Here is a 17,448-nt window from a genome sequence, read left to right as displayed (position 1 = left end):
TCCGGATCTTGGCGCGTTGTGCTGCCTTCGGCCTATTCGCACATCGGTCCGCTACTGACGCAAACTCACAGGCCAACGGGGCGCCCCACGCCGACTTTCAGCATTGTTGGATGGCCACACCAGTGCGGCAACTTACTAGACACCACCTCGGTGCCATCCGGATCTTGGCGCGTTGTGCTGCCTTCGGCCTATTCGCACATCGGTCCGCTACTGACGCAAACTCACAGGCCAACGGGGCGCCCCACGCCGACTTTCAGCATTGTTAGATAGCCACACCAGTGCGGCAACTTACTAGACACCACCTCGGTGCCATCCGGATCTTGGCGCGTTGTGCTGCCTTCGGCCTATTCGCACATCGGTCCGCTACTGACGCAAACTCACAGGCCAACGGGGTGCCCCACGCCGACTTTCAGCATTGTAGGATGGCCACACCAGTGCTGCAACTTGCTGGACACCACCTCGGTGCCATCCGGATCTTGGCGCGTTGTGTTGCCTTCGGCCTATTCGCACATCGGTCCGCTACTGACGCCGCCTCACGTGCCAACGTATTTTCTCCGCATTTTACACCCTATGCCGCATAACAGGTCATGTGACTTGTTTATAAAACTTTTCATTGGTTCATTTTACTTTTGGTTTCCTAATGATGGAAGGCTTGATCATGTGACCTAAAAACAACACTTTTCATAGGATGAAAACTTTTTTTTTTCCCAAACGATGAAAGCCCCACCTTGTTTCTGGATGTTTCAGACTGAAGCTGGCGTCAGCATGAAAGCACCACCATCTCGTAGCTCAGTCGTGGTCATTCCGCGAGCAATCATGGCAGCCGCTCCCCACCAGAAGCCTGCAGGAGTCGGAGCCCCCAAAACTTTTGATGAATTCTCAAGGCGGAGGGGACGCTTTCGAGAATGGGGTCCAAGACCTAGCAGACAAGCGTCCGATTTCCAAGGTGTCCCAGGGCCATTTCAGTGGACCAGGCCCAAAAAGGAAACAGCCTGCCGCCATTTTGAGAGTCCTGTGACAGCCGCCTATCGCTGCACCGCAAGAGTGGGCGCAACTCAGCTGAATTGCGGCTTTTGACACAGTGGACCAAAAACGGACGGAATGGCAACTGAAACGGTAAAGGGGCGCCCCACTACAACAGATGACACTCCACCTGGAGAGGCCCGATCACGCCGCCTCCCCCGGGGCGCTCCACGCCGTTATTCGGAGCAGCATTGTAGGATACCAAAACCAGTGCGGCAACTTACTGGACATCACCTTGGTGCCATCGTTCTGCTGCCTTGGAACTATTCGCGCAACAGTTTGCTACTGATGACCCACCCCCCGCGACGCCCCATGCCGTTATTTGCTGGGTGGCAACTTACTAGACATCACTTTCGTGTCATCTAGATTTCGGCGCGTTCTGCTGCCTTGGAACTATTCGCACAACAGTTTGCTACTGATGACCCACCCCCCGCGACGCCCCACGCCGGAAATCTGGACGTTGTGCTGCGTTGGGACTATTCGCACAGCCGACCGCTACTTCGTTGTTTTTCCCTAAAAATGTTTATATGTTATTACTATTTTTGTTTTCTTGTATATATTTATAAATTATTAAAGTTTTATAATCTTACTACTTTGTCGGAGTGCTATATATTTTTAATGTGACACATAATTGTAAAAACTTTGATGTACAAACAGTCATCCCTGGAATCTTCCGCTTCAGGCTCGGTCCCCTCCCCAATCACAATACAGGATGGTTTTCAGATAATAGCAACGCTTCTGCTGTGACGGATCTCATCGAGTGTGGGCCTTGATCTACTATAACTCCTTTGAAGAGGGGTGATTCTTTACAGCTGTGGCCATAAACTACATCTGCAGGGCTAGCTGATACCCTAGGACCAGCCTGGACAATCGGACACAGAGGAAAAGGAGTGTCAGAGGGTGCGGTAGTGAATAGGGCGAAAGGGAGGTGTCGGGCGGGCACAGGGTGTGATTCTCAGGGAACAGCAGCGCAGATGGGGGAGGTTTATTACCCATGCATAAGACAGAGAGCGGGGGTGACCACTGCCTGGGGGAGATGCTTGCGAGGGTGGGGAGCCATGCTAAGGATCGACAGCGTGCACAGAGTGGGTCTGGTCAAGGCATCTAAAATGGCTGCCGTGCACGACAAAAGTGTGGCATTTGAAAAAAGACAAGATGGCGCAGACAATGTTTTTCAACACTTCCTGATTTCCTTCGAATCGAAGGTTAACAGACGTTGGGGCATATTACCAAAGTTAAGCGATATTTATCCCTAACGATGCTTAGCAACGATTTTTTTACCGTCAGAAATTATCGCAGATAAACCTTGCTATTATCAAGGTTTATCGGAAATACGATAAAAAACGACCGCAATGCATTAATATCGCTGAAAACTCAGCGATATTCATGCATTACCGAGCTAATGCTCTTAGCCATGTTATCCACCTCCCATTGGATAACATGGCTAAGAACTGCTCAGGGCAGGTGGTAGCTTTTGGAGATATTCGCCCTTATCTCGAATATTTCCAAAAGTTGATAATAGGAGATAGCGATGTTAGCGACTGTTTCCAGTCGCTAACATCTTGGCATGCCCACTTTGCATGTCATTAGTGATAAATATCACTCACATGCAAAGTGGGGCCCAAGATGGTCGCTATCTTCTACTAGCCGTCGCTAACTGGTGTTAGCAACAGCTAGGTAATACACATATAATTTTATCTCCGCGAAGCGGAGCGCTGTTACAGATATATATCTTGTTTCTGAACGTTAATTTCTCAAAATGCACTGAAGCACATATATTGAGACCTAGCAAAGGCACATCGGGCTACCAGTCCCTACAATTTTGCCAAGTTTCGTGCAAATCCATTCAGCTGTTCGATCCTACCGAGAGACAAGATGGCGGCCGCTAAGGACTGTTTGGAATGTTTACAGACACCGGAGAGCCAATCAGCTTCGCTTCGCAAAGCTCCGTAACGCGAAAAGTACGCGAAGCGGTGCGCTGTTACAGATATATACCTTTTTTTGAACGTTAATTTCTCAAAATCCACTGGAGCACATATATTGAGATCTAGCAAAGGCACATCGGGCTACCAGTCCCTATAATTTTGCCAAGTTTCGTGCAAATCCATTCAGCTGTTCGATTATTATTATTTTTATTTTTTTTTGCCCCGCGGGGCCCTTTTAAAACCTCCACATCAAACCTAGGGGGTGAGCGACAATGTACTATGCCCCCTTATGGTCATTTGCCCCTTCGCTTTGGCCTCCTCTTGTCTCTCGATCCTACCGAGAGACAAGATGGCGGCCGCTACGGACTGTTTGGAATGTTGACAGACGCCGGAGAACCAATCAGCTTCGCTTCACAAAGCTCCGTTGCGCGAAAAGTACGCGTAGCGGAGCGCTGCCCGGTCCGCTGTTACAGATATATATCTTTTTTTAAACGTTAATTTCTCAAAATCCACTGTAGCACATATATTGAGACCTACAAAAGGCACATCGGGCTACCAGTCCCTACAATTTTGCCAAGTTTCGTGCAAATCCATTCAGCCGTTCGGGCTAAAAGTGAGGCCAACCGCCCTATGGAAAACTCAATGTTAAAAACACGTTTTGGGACCCCCCTTTTTTCTCGGCCCCCCCTTGACGAACCCCCCCCCAAATTTTCAAGGGCTACTCAGAAACAAAATGTGCCATTTTCCTGAAAATTTCAGCCAATTCCGTCCACAAACGCCAAAGTTATTAGACATAGAATTTTCAAAAATCCCATAGAGAAAAAATCCTAACTATATATACCTACTGGCGACCGCCAGTAGGTAATATATATATATATATATATATATATATATATATATATATATATATATATATATATATATATATATATATATATATATATATATATATATATATATATATATATATATATATATATATATACTGCTATCTACTCTGATTCAGGCATGTGAATCTATGAGACACCCCAATACTGGAGAAGAACAATAGTTACTTAGCTGTAATCTGTGGTTCTCCAGTATTGGTGTCTTTCATAGATTCAAATGCAAGCCGCCCACCTCCCCTCAGAGGCTCATGGGCTAGATTGGTTTACCATCACTCCTGTGTGAGAAAATCTGAGAGCCTGAGCCTCTGTGGACAACTTTCTGGTGTGTGCTGTCACCTGATTGGCTGCAGTTTGGGCTATACAAAATGACTAGGATAGTCATGTGTGGAAGTTTTTTCTCCTGTAGCTTGGGCTACTTTACTTCCTGGTTGGTTAGTACCAGGTTTTTGCTATGTTAATATGGCATAATGCTTTTTTATGTACCGTGGGACTCCCACTCCAACGGCGGGGAATGATTCAGGCATGTGAATCTATGAAAGACACCAATACTGGAGAACCACAGATTACAGTTTAGTAACTATTGTTCATACCAATATATACATATATTTATATAATACATATATGTATATTGTTGAAACACACATACGTAGTATCCTCAAAACAAACATACATATGTGTGTGTGTGTGTGTGTGTGTGTGTGTGTATATATATATATGTATATATATATATATATATATATATCTAAATCTATATATAATATATACATACAAATATATGTATACCTATACAATTAAACATGCAGCCTAGGACCATTCAACAGGCTAAGATGCCAAAATTGCATTGTATTTTTCATTTAAAATAGGCACATGTTTACAAAGTATTGTAATATATAAAAACATGCACTCCTCAGTGTTTTGATATAGCCTTTTATTTATCAAACAAAAAGGCAAGTAATAGCAGGCAACTAGCCCATAATCTGCAAAAAAAGAATCGCAATAGTAATAAAAACTGGCCTTCAAGACCTCCAAAACCTCCCTGCTCCCATCATGCACCATAGCTGACAGGCCAGTTCTTTTTTCCGGCTTCTTCTGTGAGGATCCTGCTGCATTGAGCTCATCCGTTTTTGATTGTTTCTTTTCAAAAACTGGTTTCCTGGTATTTTTTTCTACTTTCACTCGACGTTTTTTGGCTGTTGGTTAACTTTACAAGTTTTTTCTGACAATTTTGAGATCTTTTTTTGTCAGAAAATCCAAACTCTGTGTGTATTCTGTCTTTGCCATCCTCATACAATCCAGAGAATTGCTATTATTGCCAGCAGTTTTCTAAGAGTACACTTCGAGACAGAGAAAAGATCAAACTGCATGCCTTGCTGGAGAGTGGAAAGAGATCAAAAAGTGGCCTTGGGAGCAGTCATGCTCTTAAAGAGCCCTCCTCTCATGAAAAATAACACATGGGCAGATCAGATAAGAAACGACGTTGTTCTGCTTCACCCAAATCAAAAAAGAAGCAAATACCTGATTGTTCCCCTTTGGCGAGTGAGTCAACATCAGAAAAACATACACGCCATGCGACTTCGTCGAGAGACAGATCGACATTGAGGCGGTCATATCCTCCGCCGTCAAAGGGTGAGTTCGCGTGGAGACCTATTGCTTCAGGCTCTAAGTATTTGAGACCTGAGAAGCGCAAGCCAACGTTGAAGAGTGATCCTGGGTCGATGTCGAAGAAACTCCTGCATCTCCATTCACTGGCATCGATGTATAGGTCGGTGTCCAGTACTCCGCCTCCGTCGCAGCAGGTATTGCAGAATGTTGATGTCGAGGATCTTGCCACAGTCACATAGGCGGTTGACGTTGAGAGCGTCACAGTCGGGGTCACCGACTCCAGTCCGACGTTCGATGTCAAGAGACATTTCGACAGTTTCTCTGCGGCGTTCATCAGAGAAGCAACGGTGTAGACTTTCGTTGCCGTTCAAGAATCCTACAGCGGTGACCAGCATCACTTCGTCGGGGCCCTCCTAGTCCTTTATGGAGGTACTGGGAAGGCAGAGATAGACGTCGAGATCCAGACGATCTTCTTCTCCAGGCATCAAGATTGTGCAAAATACGCCGGAGGGATCTCTGGTTCCTGGAAAGCAAACACCTCCTGTGAATCTGTCTGCAAGATGGTTGCAGAGTGTTCGGCATTGGAGTGTTCAACCTAGAAGTCCGGGGTCAGACTTCTCGCAAACGTACTCTCCTTCCAGAGTGTCTGCTGGCTCTCCACCTGCTAAGTCTACTGGAAGATCTCCACACAGGTCTCCAAGGAGAACGAGGTCTCCTCCAATTCGAAGATCTCGATCTAGAACACCACTTAGACCATCGAGATCTCATCATTTCTCCAGATCACGGAGAAGCAGACGACGATCACAGTCATCTGTGAGAGATTATGCGCCGACTGTCTGCTACTCCTTTGGCTAGGGTGTCTCCAGTGGACGACATGATCACCTAATGAAGTCCTCTGTAGAGGTGCCAATAATTTGAACATTGATATGCCTGTGCCCACTACATCTTCATCGGTAATATTTGAGACCAAGGATCAAAGGTCTTCGGCAAGGCCTTTGCTTCCTCTGGTTTCTGGGCTGCCTGAACCAGCACTGCAGACCTTAACTCCAGCTACTGCAGAATCCGCTCCCCCACGCATCACAAAGAAATACAAGGCCCCAGACCAGGATCCACTGTTCCTAAGAGCAGATCCTCCACCAGATAATTTTATAGTGGCGGCAGCCAGGTGGACACATCCGGGAGCAGCATCCTCTTCTGTCCCTCCTGAGGAGTAAGCGCATGGACTCCTTGGGAAAGAAAATGTTCAATACGTCTGCATCCTTCATGAAGGTGGCTAGTTTTGCGGCACTCCTGGGGAGGTACGACAGGGCTCTGTACGACTCTTTGGCTGGATTCACAGATAAGCTGCCCAAGGAAGACCAACAAGACTTTCATGAGATCTTGCAGGAAGGTGGTCTTGTTGCAAACCAGGTAATCAGTGCAGGTGCAGATGACTCTGATTCAGCAGCACATGGATACTCCCACGGAATTTGTGCTAGGCGTTCAGCCTGGTTGTGGCTCACTGGTCTTAAACCGGAAGCAAAACACAGGATTATGAAACTTTCTTTCAGTGGTACCTCCTTATTCGGTGCTCATGCCGATGATGAGATGTCCAAGATGGAATCTGACTTGGACACTTTGGGGGTGGTCGACCTTGAGAAGCATAAGGATTTTCGACTCCAGTACCGATCATACGACCGAGGGTTCAAGCCCCTCACTGGTCGACTCAGCAACAACAGCCCAGGTTGCAGAATCTCCACCGTCGACAAGGAAGGGGAGCCCCTAGACCAGCACCTTCCTCGGCAAAGCAACCTGCAAAACAATGAGCACTGGCTTCCCCTATCCCTGTTGCCCACTCCGGTGGGGAAAGTATCATGTTTCACCTGGACGAGTGGAGAAAGATCCCAAAGACATGTGGGTGCTCAATATTAGAAAAACCAAAGGAAACGATGGACGGAGCGTTGACAATACAAGCACTCACCCCCAGTCAACTGATCTGGGTTTAATCCATCACCGTTCTTTAGCCCACTCTGCCACCCCAGTTCAGACATGGCCATATGCAAATCAGTCTGACCCTGTGCCTCTTGGGAACAGTCCAGCCCGAACTGCCAAGCCATGCCTTCCCTGGACTGGAAACAAGCTACCGAGGACCGGTTTCTGGCATTTCAGCCGTCTTCAGCCCGGCTTGCTAGAATCCAGTGGCAAAGTGAGCAAGGGACTCACGTCTGAGCATACCCTGCCAACTTATGGCGAACAAAGAAAAACCAAAGGAAATTTCCGGCATTTCCTTTGGTTTTTCTTTGTTCATGGCTTGGCAGTTCGGGCTGGACTGTTCCCATGAGGCACAGGGTCAGACTGATTTGCATATGGCCATGTCTGAACTGGGGTGGCAGAGTGGGCTAAAGAACGGTGATGGATTAAACCCAGATCAGTTGACTGGGGGTGAGTGCTTGTATTGTCAACGCTCCGTCCATCGTTTCCTTTGGTTTTTCGGTGCTCAATATTATGCAGAATGGTTACTTGCTCAGATTCAAATCCCCACCTCCATCAGTACCACCTCGTGGAACGTATGTCCAACAACATCACTTGCTACAGTCGGAGGTGAATACTCTCCTAAATAAAAGACGCTATAGAGGAAGTTCCTTTTCTGTAACGGCGACAGGGAATTTATTCCCATACTACTTGGTTCTAAAAAGGGGTCCTACCCAAGATTACAGACCAATACTCGATATGAGACGTTTGAACAAGTTCATCCGCAAAGAAAAATTTCGGATGTTAGCGCTGCACCACATTTTTCCCCAACGCCATCAAGGGGACTGGATGTGTTCCCTAGATCTTCAAGACACATATTTTCAGAAAACTTTTCAGAGTTTTCAGGTAGCATCTCAACACTGCAGTTCCAAGTCCTCCCATTTGGGCTCAAATCAGACCCCTTCCCCCACACACACACACCTTCTTAAAATGCATGGCAGTAGTAGCGGCTTTTCTACGCAAGAAGATCTTCATCTACCCGTATCTGGACGACTGTTTACTGAAAAGCTCGTCACCCACTTCGCTGCAGAATAACCTTAAATGCTTTATACTTGTGCTAGGCCATCTGGTGCTACAAATCAACTACGCGAAGTCCATATTCAACCCAACTCAAAAGATTCATTACTTGGGGGCTTCTTTGGATACCGTAAGTGTAAATAATTTGTGTCCTTAAGTGGAGAGGTTATCCTCAATACACGGCAAGTGCTACACTCTGCTCAGCTCCCAACTTCCCAGGGTCAGACAACTGTCCTCACTTCTGGGCTCAATGGCATTCTGCATCTTCATCGTCCCGAATGCCAGACTACAAATGTGTCCTCTGCAGCAAGCTCTGAAGGATAAGTGGTCGCAAGTCTCTTCCTATTGGGAAGACTGTGTGGTTCTACTTCAGTCAGCCAGGGATTCACTCAAATGGTGGATGGATCGATCACATCTGCGGAAAGAAGTTTCTTTTCATCAGGATCGTCCCAGTCAGACAATTGCCACAGAAGCTTCCCTCCAGGATTTGGGGACTCGCATGGGTCCTCTTCAATACAAGCGTTGCGGTCAGAGACGGAGCAGAGTTATCATATCAGTATGCTAGAGCTGAGAGCCGTTCATTTTGCACTCAAGGCATTGCTCCTGTCCATTCACACACGCTCCCTGTTGATTTAGACGGACAATACCACAACCATGTATTACCTGAAAAAAACGGGATGAACCAGTTTGAGGCCCTCTCACAGGAGGCTCAACCATATCGAAGTGGCTACTCGCAAGGAAGTTCAATTCATCACCCAGGTACTCTCAACATCCATGCAGACTCTCTAAGTCGGAACTTCGTCGAAGCTCACGATTGGGTGCTAAACAACGAAGTCGCACAGAGCACCTTCCAGTGATAGGGCATACCAGACATCGACCTGTTTGCGGACGCAACAAACGAAAAATGCCCCGATAGCGTCCAGGTTCCACCAACCAGGCTCCAGAAGGAATACACTTTTGATCAACTGGTTGCAACATTACTTTACGCTTTTCCACCAATTCCACTCATTCCTCTAGTGATCAACAAGCTCTACAGGGCCAAGACCAGAATGATACTGATTGCACCTTAGTGGCCTCGCCAGTGGTGGTATCCAGACCTTCTTCAACTATCAGAGACCCAACACAGGAGGTTAGCGTGCTGACCGGACTTACTATCCAAGCACTGGGGGAAGGTGTTCCACCCCAACCTCTCATCTCTGAGATTGACGGCATGACTCCTGAGGTTCTCCAGTAGGGGCATCTAGCTTTGTCTGCAGACTGTATGAACATCCTTAAGGAGGCAAGAAGACCATCCACCAGAGAGTAGTACGCTTTCAAATGGAAGCGGTTTTACTTATGGTGCATCATTAATAATTATGATGCCATTCAGAGGCAGGCGCAGTTGATCTTACCATATCTATTGCACTTGGCCAAATCAGGCCTTCAGTTTTCCTCTATAAAGGTTAATTTAGCGGCTATTACTGCATACAGACTTCCTTGAGGTTTTAAAAAAAAGTCTACCCACCAATCAGATCCCCGTTGGTACGGTGCCAGTTTTGATTACTGTTGTGACTCTTTCTATGCAGCCTATGGACTAGTTGCCTGCCATTACTTTTCTTTTTTCCTTGAAAATAAAGGGCTATGTCCAAACCCTAAGGAGTGCATGTTTTTATATATTATAATGCTTTGTAAACATGTGCCTATTTTAAATGAAAAATGCAATGCAATTTTGGCATCTTAGCCTGTTGTATGGTGTTAGGCTGCATGTTTAAGTGTATGTACATATGTATGTTTGTTTTGAGGATACTACGTATGTTTTTCGACAGCATACATATATGTATATATATATATATTACCTACTGGCGGTCGCCAGTAGGTATATATAGTTAGGATTTTTTCTCTATGGGATTTTTGAAAATTCTATGTCTAATAACTTTGGCGTTTGTGGACGGAATTGGCTGAAATTCTCAGGAAAATGGAACATTTTGTTTCTGAGCAGCCCCTGAAAATTTGGGGTGGTTTTGTCAAGGGGGGGCCGAGAAAAAAGGGGGGTCCCAAAATGTGTTTTTGCCATTCATTTTTCCATAGGGCGGTTGGACTCACTTTTAGCTCGAACGGCTGAATGGATTTCCACGAAACTTGGCAAAATTGTAGATATTGTTTGCCCGATGTGCCTTTGCTAGGTCTCAAGATATGTGCTCCTGTGAATTTTGAGTAAATTAGGTTTAAAAAAAGATATATATCTAGAGCCGCGCCCCGGTGCGCGTACCGGGGAGCGCTCCGGGCGCACCACGCGACTTGCGCACGGCAAGCTGATTGGTTCTCGGGTGTCTGTAAACATTTGAAACAGTCCGCAGCGGCCGCCATCTTGTGTCTCGGTAGGATTGAGACACAAGAGGTGGCAAAAATCAAAGGGGGAAAATGAGCAAAAGGGGGCAGGGTACACCCCCCTGACCCCCTAGTTTTGATGTGGGGGCCATAAAAGGGTCCCGCGGGTAAAAAAAAAAAAAAAAAAAAAAAATTCTATTTTCGCGGGCGGAGTGCCCGGTACGCGCACCGGGGAGCGTACGGGGGAGCGTACCATGGAGATTAAAAATGACAGACTTAAAAAAAAAAAAATATAGCATTTTTTTATAAATTGGAGGTAGTTCTGAAAAGAACTTTTTTTTGTTTTTGTTGTTTTATATTTTTTTAGACTTTTTAAAACTATTTTATATTTTTTTTGGATTTTTGTCAGGGGAAAAACAAAAACAGGGATTCCAAAACTGCTCAACAGGAGCAAAAAAATGTGAAAATTTAGGGACTGGCAGTGCAGCGGTGTTGCTGTTTCTTTATGGCAATGAGTTCAACACTCTGCTCCCCATAGCAGAGCAGTTCGTCACACTCCGTGCACAGAAATTTGATCCCTGCAAACACCGGCTGTATGTTAGGGACCATTCTTCCACGGGGTGGTCCCGAAGGTGTTGCTCCACCAGTGGAGGTGCTGCCGCCATCTGTGGGTAAATTCCGTGCCAGCTCTCTGACACTCTCCCTGGCAAAGTTGTTTGGGTGTCTTCTTTTGACATGCCTGATTAAATTGGCATTTCCAAAACTATATTTTTTCAGAGGATTGCCTCTGGATAAAGTACTACCACATATTTTGCAGGTTACTTTTGGAGCGTTGACTTTTTTTTGTCCTTCAGGGATGTCATAGAATTTCCAGATGAAATGGTCTTTTTTCTTCTGCCGAGGAGGGTCCTCATCTAAAAATCCGTCGGAATCACTGCTGGATGACTCTCTTGCAGCCATTGCTGTAGATCGGGAAAGTAGGAGATGAAGACAGTACACAGAACAGCTCTTGCTCTCTCCAAGTACAAAGCAATAGTGAGAGAAATGGGTGGGTTTCACACAATTTGGAAAAAAAAAAGTTCTGAACCAATGAAAAGTGTTATTTTAAAGTCACATGGTTTGACGCGCTTACGCTACGCGCCCCGGGGCGCGTCCCGGGGCGTGTTTCATAAGCGCATCAGGGCGTTTACGTTGCGCGATCGTCTGCGCTTCCGGGTGCGCTTACGCGGTGCGTCATAAGACTCATTTCGCGGCTACGCGATACGTGTCTTATGACGCAAGGCGTGGTGGCTACGCAATACGTCACGATGTTGTTTTCGTTTGCGGCAATAGCGCCATCGGGACGCTCATCGGTACGCGCCCCGGGGTGCGCCGCACGATTGCGCTTACCCGTGCGTTCACCGGTCCGCGCCCCGGGAGCGCACCGAAAAGAATTATAAAAAAAAAATGACATAATTATACAATATAAAATTTGCTTTAAAATTTATTATTTTTTAAAACTATAAAGATTTGCTATTAAAAAACCTATGAAATTCACTGAAAAAACCATAGGTTATAGACCATATATAGTTAGGAATTAGCATTTACAAAACCTTGAAAATTCACAGAAAAAACCATAGGTTATAGACCATATATAGTTAGGAATTAGCATTTACAAAACGTTATTTTACTCACACAAAACCATTGAAATTCCATATATAGTTAGTTGCACTAACTATATATCGCGCACCCGCAATCCACTGCTGATGATGTCACATATTACATCATTCATGACATGGTCAGTGACATCACTGATGACATCACTGATGACATCTCAAATGACATCACTGATGACATCACTGATGACATCTCATTTGACATTACTGATCACATCACTGATGACATCATTCATGTGATGATACGATGAACCTCTTCAGACTCTTAATATAACCTTAGATACACTCAGTGTAAACAGACACTCACAGACTGTCACTCATCCATGGAGTTACTCACACACCTAGTCAGTCTTGCAAAGAATCAATCACACCTCCATTTCCTCAACTATATAGTTATACACACCTTACTTATTGAAACATATACTAACACATATTTACTCTGTTATACAATCCCTGATACAAGTTCACAATGATCCATACAGCCACTCACACATTCACTGGCTCTTATGCACAGTTATTTATATATGTCAACTCTCACATGTACTGTGTTTTACATATGTACTTACTTTGACATGTAGCACTGAGATATCCATTCACTCACCAATACACTCATGCACACAGTCAACCGCCCATACAGCTGTTTCCACATGCACTTTTGAACCCATGCATCTAGTGAATCAACTGCTCACACATCTATGCACAGTCATACACCTCCCAGACACCCACACACACACTCAGTCTCCCATACAAATACTTGGCCAACCAATCAATAACCCATATAGTTAGTCATATAGCTAATGTTCAACACATGCATCAGATTACAGAACAACAGACACAATGATGCACAATTTAAAACAGTTTAGTCACTAACCCATGCACTCAGTGAGACACATTTAATCACTCACTTATACAGTCAGTCATGCACCTACTAAATCCTTCATCCAGACACTTATACATCCACTCATTCTTCAATATGTAAGACATATTTTAACTTTACAGAAACATACAGTCACTGGATGTTGTCATCAGTGATGTCATCAGTGATGTCATTTGAGATGTCATCAGTGATGTCATCAGTGATGTCACTGACCATGTCATGAATGATGTAATATGTGACATCATCAGCAGTGGATTGCGGGTGCGCGATATATAGTTAGTGCAACTAACTATATATGGAATTTCAATGGTTTTGTGTGAGTAAAATAAGGTTTTGTAAATGCTAATTCCTAACTATATATGGTCTATAACCTATGTTTTTTTCAGTGAATATATATATGTGTATATATATATATATATATATATATATATATATATATGTGTGTGTGTGTGTGTGTGTGTATATATGTTTATATTATTGTAAATGCTCTGGCGTTCCTGCGAATGGGCGGGACTATTCAGTGCTTATGGCTTTGATGAGTATACCCCTGGAAGAGAACCAGGATTACAGGTAAGTAATTTATCCTTCTAGCGCCTATGGTATCTGCTATTGAATTAGCTCAAGGAAAGGATATTAGGGTTGCGATGCAAAGGACTAGCCCTGTCTGGCCTGGTTCAGTATTTTAGACCTGGTAGTCCTTTTATCTGTGGATCTAATGCGGATCCTCTGTTTCCCTCTACTACTGGAGAATTTGCTTGTGGTGTGACTGATAGGACCTCTAATAGTGTTTTCTGCTAATGATGATGGCCTGATTCCTAAGGGAAGGGTTTATGGCTTGGGGAGAATTCTTTTCCGCTGTTTTTTTATTATTTTATTTCTGATTACCCTCCACACTGTAAATGTATTACATGAATATGAGATGCCGGAGAACAAGCGGTGTAGCAAACAACCTCTGCTGAAGTTTCTTACATTATTGCAAGTGTGATAATTGTGTGACACTGTACATAGATTCACCCCACAAATCTCCTTTGACTGAAACATTGCAGCTAACCGCAGTCTGCCCAGGTGGTCAACAATCGTTGAATGAAGCCATCTTTCTATTGCAGACTTGGTTGCTTGGAAATTGGTTAGCACAAACCTTCCACTTTCACCCTTCGAGACATATGTGTGGTCATTTGACTGTTCCCCAGACAACACAGCCACTTTTAATGGTGCCTGTGCTTTAGTCCTTCCGTAAATGAGGTGTATGCGAGTGTGTTCATCCCACACAATCACTAGAAGTTCGACCTTTTCGTGTTGGGGCTGAATTTTACAACCTATGTTGTGAGCAGAATTGTATGTGGTGCAATCTGGATATCCCACCAAACGTGTAGCAAAAGGGAAATTAGTGCTATTAATTTCATACCATTGAACTGTTTAAAAAAACACATGAAGTCAAAGTGTAAACCGCAAAATAAACATTGAGAACGCAGTGTTTATCATTTTCTAGTACATAGCTTTTGACAAAGAAATTGCTAAGTAGATTTTATTTTTGTTTTCCAGGAATTTACGTTTGACAACATCCATTTGCAGTACCGGTGGATACCAAGTCCGAGTGTCATTAGCACTTTATTTGATTTACTCATTTTAACAATGAGTAGGATCCAATGTTTGCCTCATAAATGCATAACTCAACAAGAAAAAATGGGAAGATAAAATTATTATACTGATTTTGGTGACTCCTTTGAATTCATAAACTGTCATTCTATTACGACAAAACAGTTATTTCATTTGGTGTCAGTTCATAATCTGATGTTGGCCTCCGACTGAAATATGTGTTGGGTTTAATTCTGAAGACTCCGTGACACGATTTACCTCACAAAGGCATTTTAGGTGTGGATTTTGAAAAATGCTGGCAGTGAAGAGCAGGAGTTCATAGGTGTATATTCAGTTAATTCGCCGTCCTTCAGCTTTCAAAGTTACTGTGAATGGTAAAATACTATTTGGAGAAGGAATAATGTTCTTTAAATAGCTGCGTTTCCAAAATGATTGGAATTTATGTTTCTGATGTTAAGATAAATGGAACGAGTTTGAATTTCTATGTTTTGGTATGATATTGTAACCATTTAAGATTATCTAAAAAGATTATCTCACAAGAACTGTTGGGTGGACATACGCTAACATAGTCCACTCCTATTAGTGCTGTGGAAAGACTGTTATTATTTTAACATTTATTTATTATTTAAAATTTGTCGATTGTTCAATTGAATCAAGTTTAAATATAAAAACTAAGGCAGGTTCCATTGTAAAACAAAAAAACGCAAGTCTAACTAGAAACTTGTTAAATAAAGCATGGTTTGATCGGATTTGTAATCAGAAAACGCCTCTTATGTTACTAAAAATACTATATGCCTACAGCAAATCACTTGTGTGTTTAGTAACTGTATAAACCTAGAATACCCACCGTATGGACATACCTGTAAAAATGGTCACTGCTGCTTTCAGAAAGAACAAAGATGTGGTCCTTGTCTAGACTAAGCTTACGTGGAAGAGAACGAGCATGTTTAGCAGTCACTGGAATTAAAAGGATAGAACTAAAATGAGATCATGGAATGCTGAAAGTTTACACACACATATTTGAGCATAAACTCATCCAACAATTTGGGACCAGTTTCCAACCAGCATTAGCTGTGTCGCTGATGAAACCACTAATATTAGAATAGTGGTCCTCGTGATGTTAAAGCCAATAATAGTGGTAAAATGGTTTGATTTATCTGCCTTTGGTTTACTGTCCAATTTTGGTATGCGCACCACCAGGCAACCATTGGCTTCATTCAGGTAAGCAAGCCCAGGCATGGAAACAATATTTTTGGAAATGACTATATTTTCAAATCCTTTCATCATCTCTGGCAATCTTAATTTATCAATGCACTGGCTTACAAATACAGCAAAAGGCAGAAGTACGAATTGCAGTGCCAATCTCGTACAATCGTATTTGTCAACATATAATCTGGCCCTCCCTTGGAGACTTGAGCACCCATATCTTCGGAGAAAAGTCCTCTGCCTGAATTTGGGTACACGTGCTTCCCTGCCCTGTTTTTCTTCAGATTTGGCATGTAATGGTGCTTGCATTATTCATGGCAAACGTATAGTAATTTATACTTTGTAATATATCCATTAAAGGGATTTAGGCTAGCTCTCTGCTGGCGTTTCTTCCTAGCGGTTTGCTGAAGTGTCATTCACAATGTGTCAACGCACAAGGCAGCATGCATAAAAAATTGGAAATAGATCCACCCTCTTTAGCCATTGACTGTCATTTACATATGAGGTCAGCCTAAATCACACTCATTTGGAGCTTGCAGTGTCAGGCATTGTTAGTGACATTATTTAGCTAGCTCACATATGATTTCACATTAAGGAAGGAGAGTACGCAAGTCCTTCTCCACTCTCAACACTTGAACTTCATTGAGCAGAACGTTATTTTGCATCTGTCAGGCTGTGCAAGTGGCTTCATTAAGGTGCCACACAGTATGTAATCTTTCCAGCAACATACAATGCCTTGCTGTGAAGTTGCTTCAGAGGCCCGCTCTGGCACCAGGAACTCCCCGGAGTGCACTGGGTCAGTAGCCGCATGATCATGTTTCATTTTTAGGTCTTGCCTAGCAGCGCGCTTGCGCTGCCTAGGAAAAAGACCTTAAGCCATGGATTGCCGTTTTCAGGCAAAAACGTGCACGCGTTGCATTGCTTTTAATGGCAATGCGTGCACGTTTGGCTATCCCCTTGGGAGAACGAGCTTTAAAACCATCTGTTAGTAATTAACAGATGGTTTCAAAGCTGGCTCCTACAAGGAAACAGCCGCTGCCCCCCTCCTCTTTCCCTTACCCCTGCTGACTCCTCCTCTCTCCTCGTCAGCGCGAGGCGCGCGGTTGTTGTGTATTTAATGCGCTTTTCTGCCAAAATAGCGGCAAACACAATTCATTTGTAGAAAAGTGTGTAGCAAATATTTGTACTAATATAGAATGCATCTATTTCTTTTGACATTCTGTACCTGTTTATTCAGAGCGACATTGTTAGAAAACATATGGTAACTTTTCAATCAGCTTTAAATTCTGTATTGAATCAGTTTTTACTTTTCCTAATGTTATTTCATAAACAAGTCGTTAAGG

At 43.8% G+C, this 17,448-nt stretch overlaps 1 protein-coding gene across 4 annotated transcripts in view; it reads left to right on the top strand.

Annotated features, from left to right (window-relative positions):
• The window catches only part of TDRD15 (tudor domain containing 15), a 218,600-nt gene extending 202,952 nt beyond the window's left edge, over positions 1-15,648 (top strand). For all 4 annotated transcript variants that reach the window (XM_078647719.1, XM_078647721.1, XM_078647720.1 and 1 more), the window contains one exon: positions 14,846-15,648. The gene's annotated coding sequence lies outside the window, so the exon portion shown is untranslated. The remainder of the gene's footprint in view (positions 1-14,845) is intronic.
• Positions 15,649-17,448: the final 1,800 nt, after the last annotated feature.

This window comes from Lissotriton helveticus, chromosome 6, assembly GCF_964261635.1.
Source record: "Lissotriton helveticus chromosome 6, aLisHel1.1, whole genome shotgun sequence".
NCBI classification, from domain to species: Eukaryota; Metazoa; Chordata; class Amphibia; order Caudata; family Salamandridae; genus Lissotriton; species Lissotriton helveticus.
The sequence above is the reverse complement of the archived record's forward strand: the minus strand, read 5'-3'. Positions and strand labels throughout refer to the sequence as shown.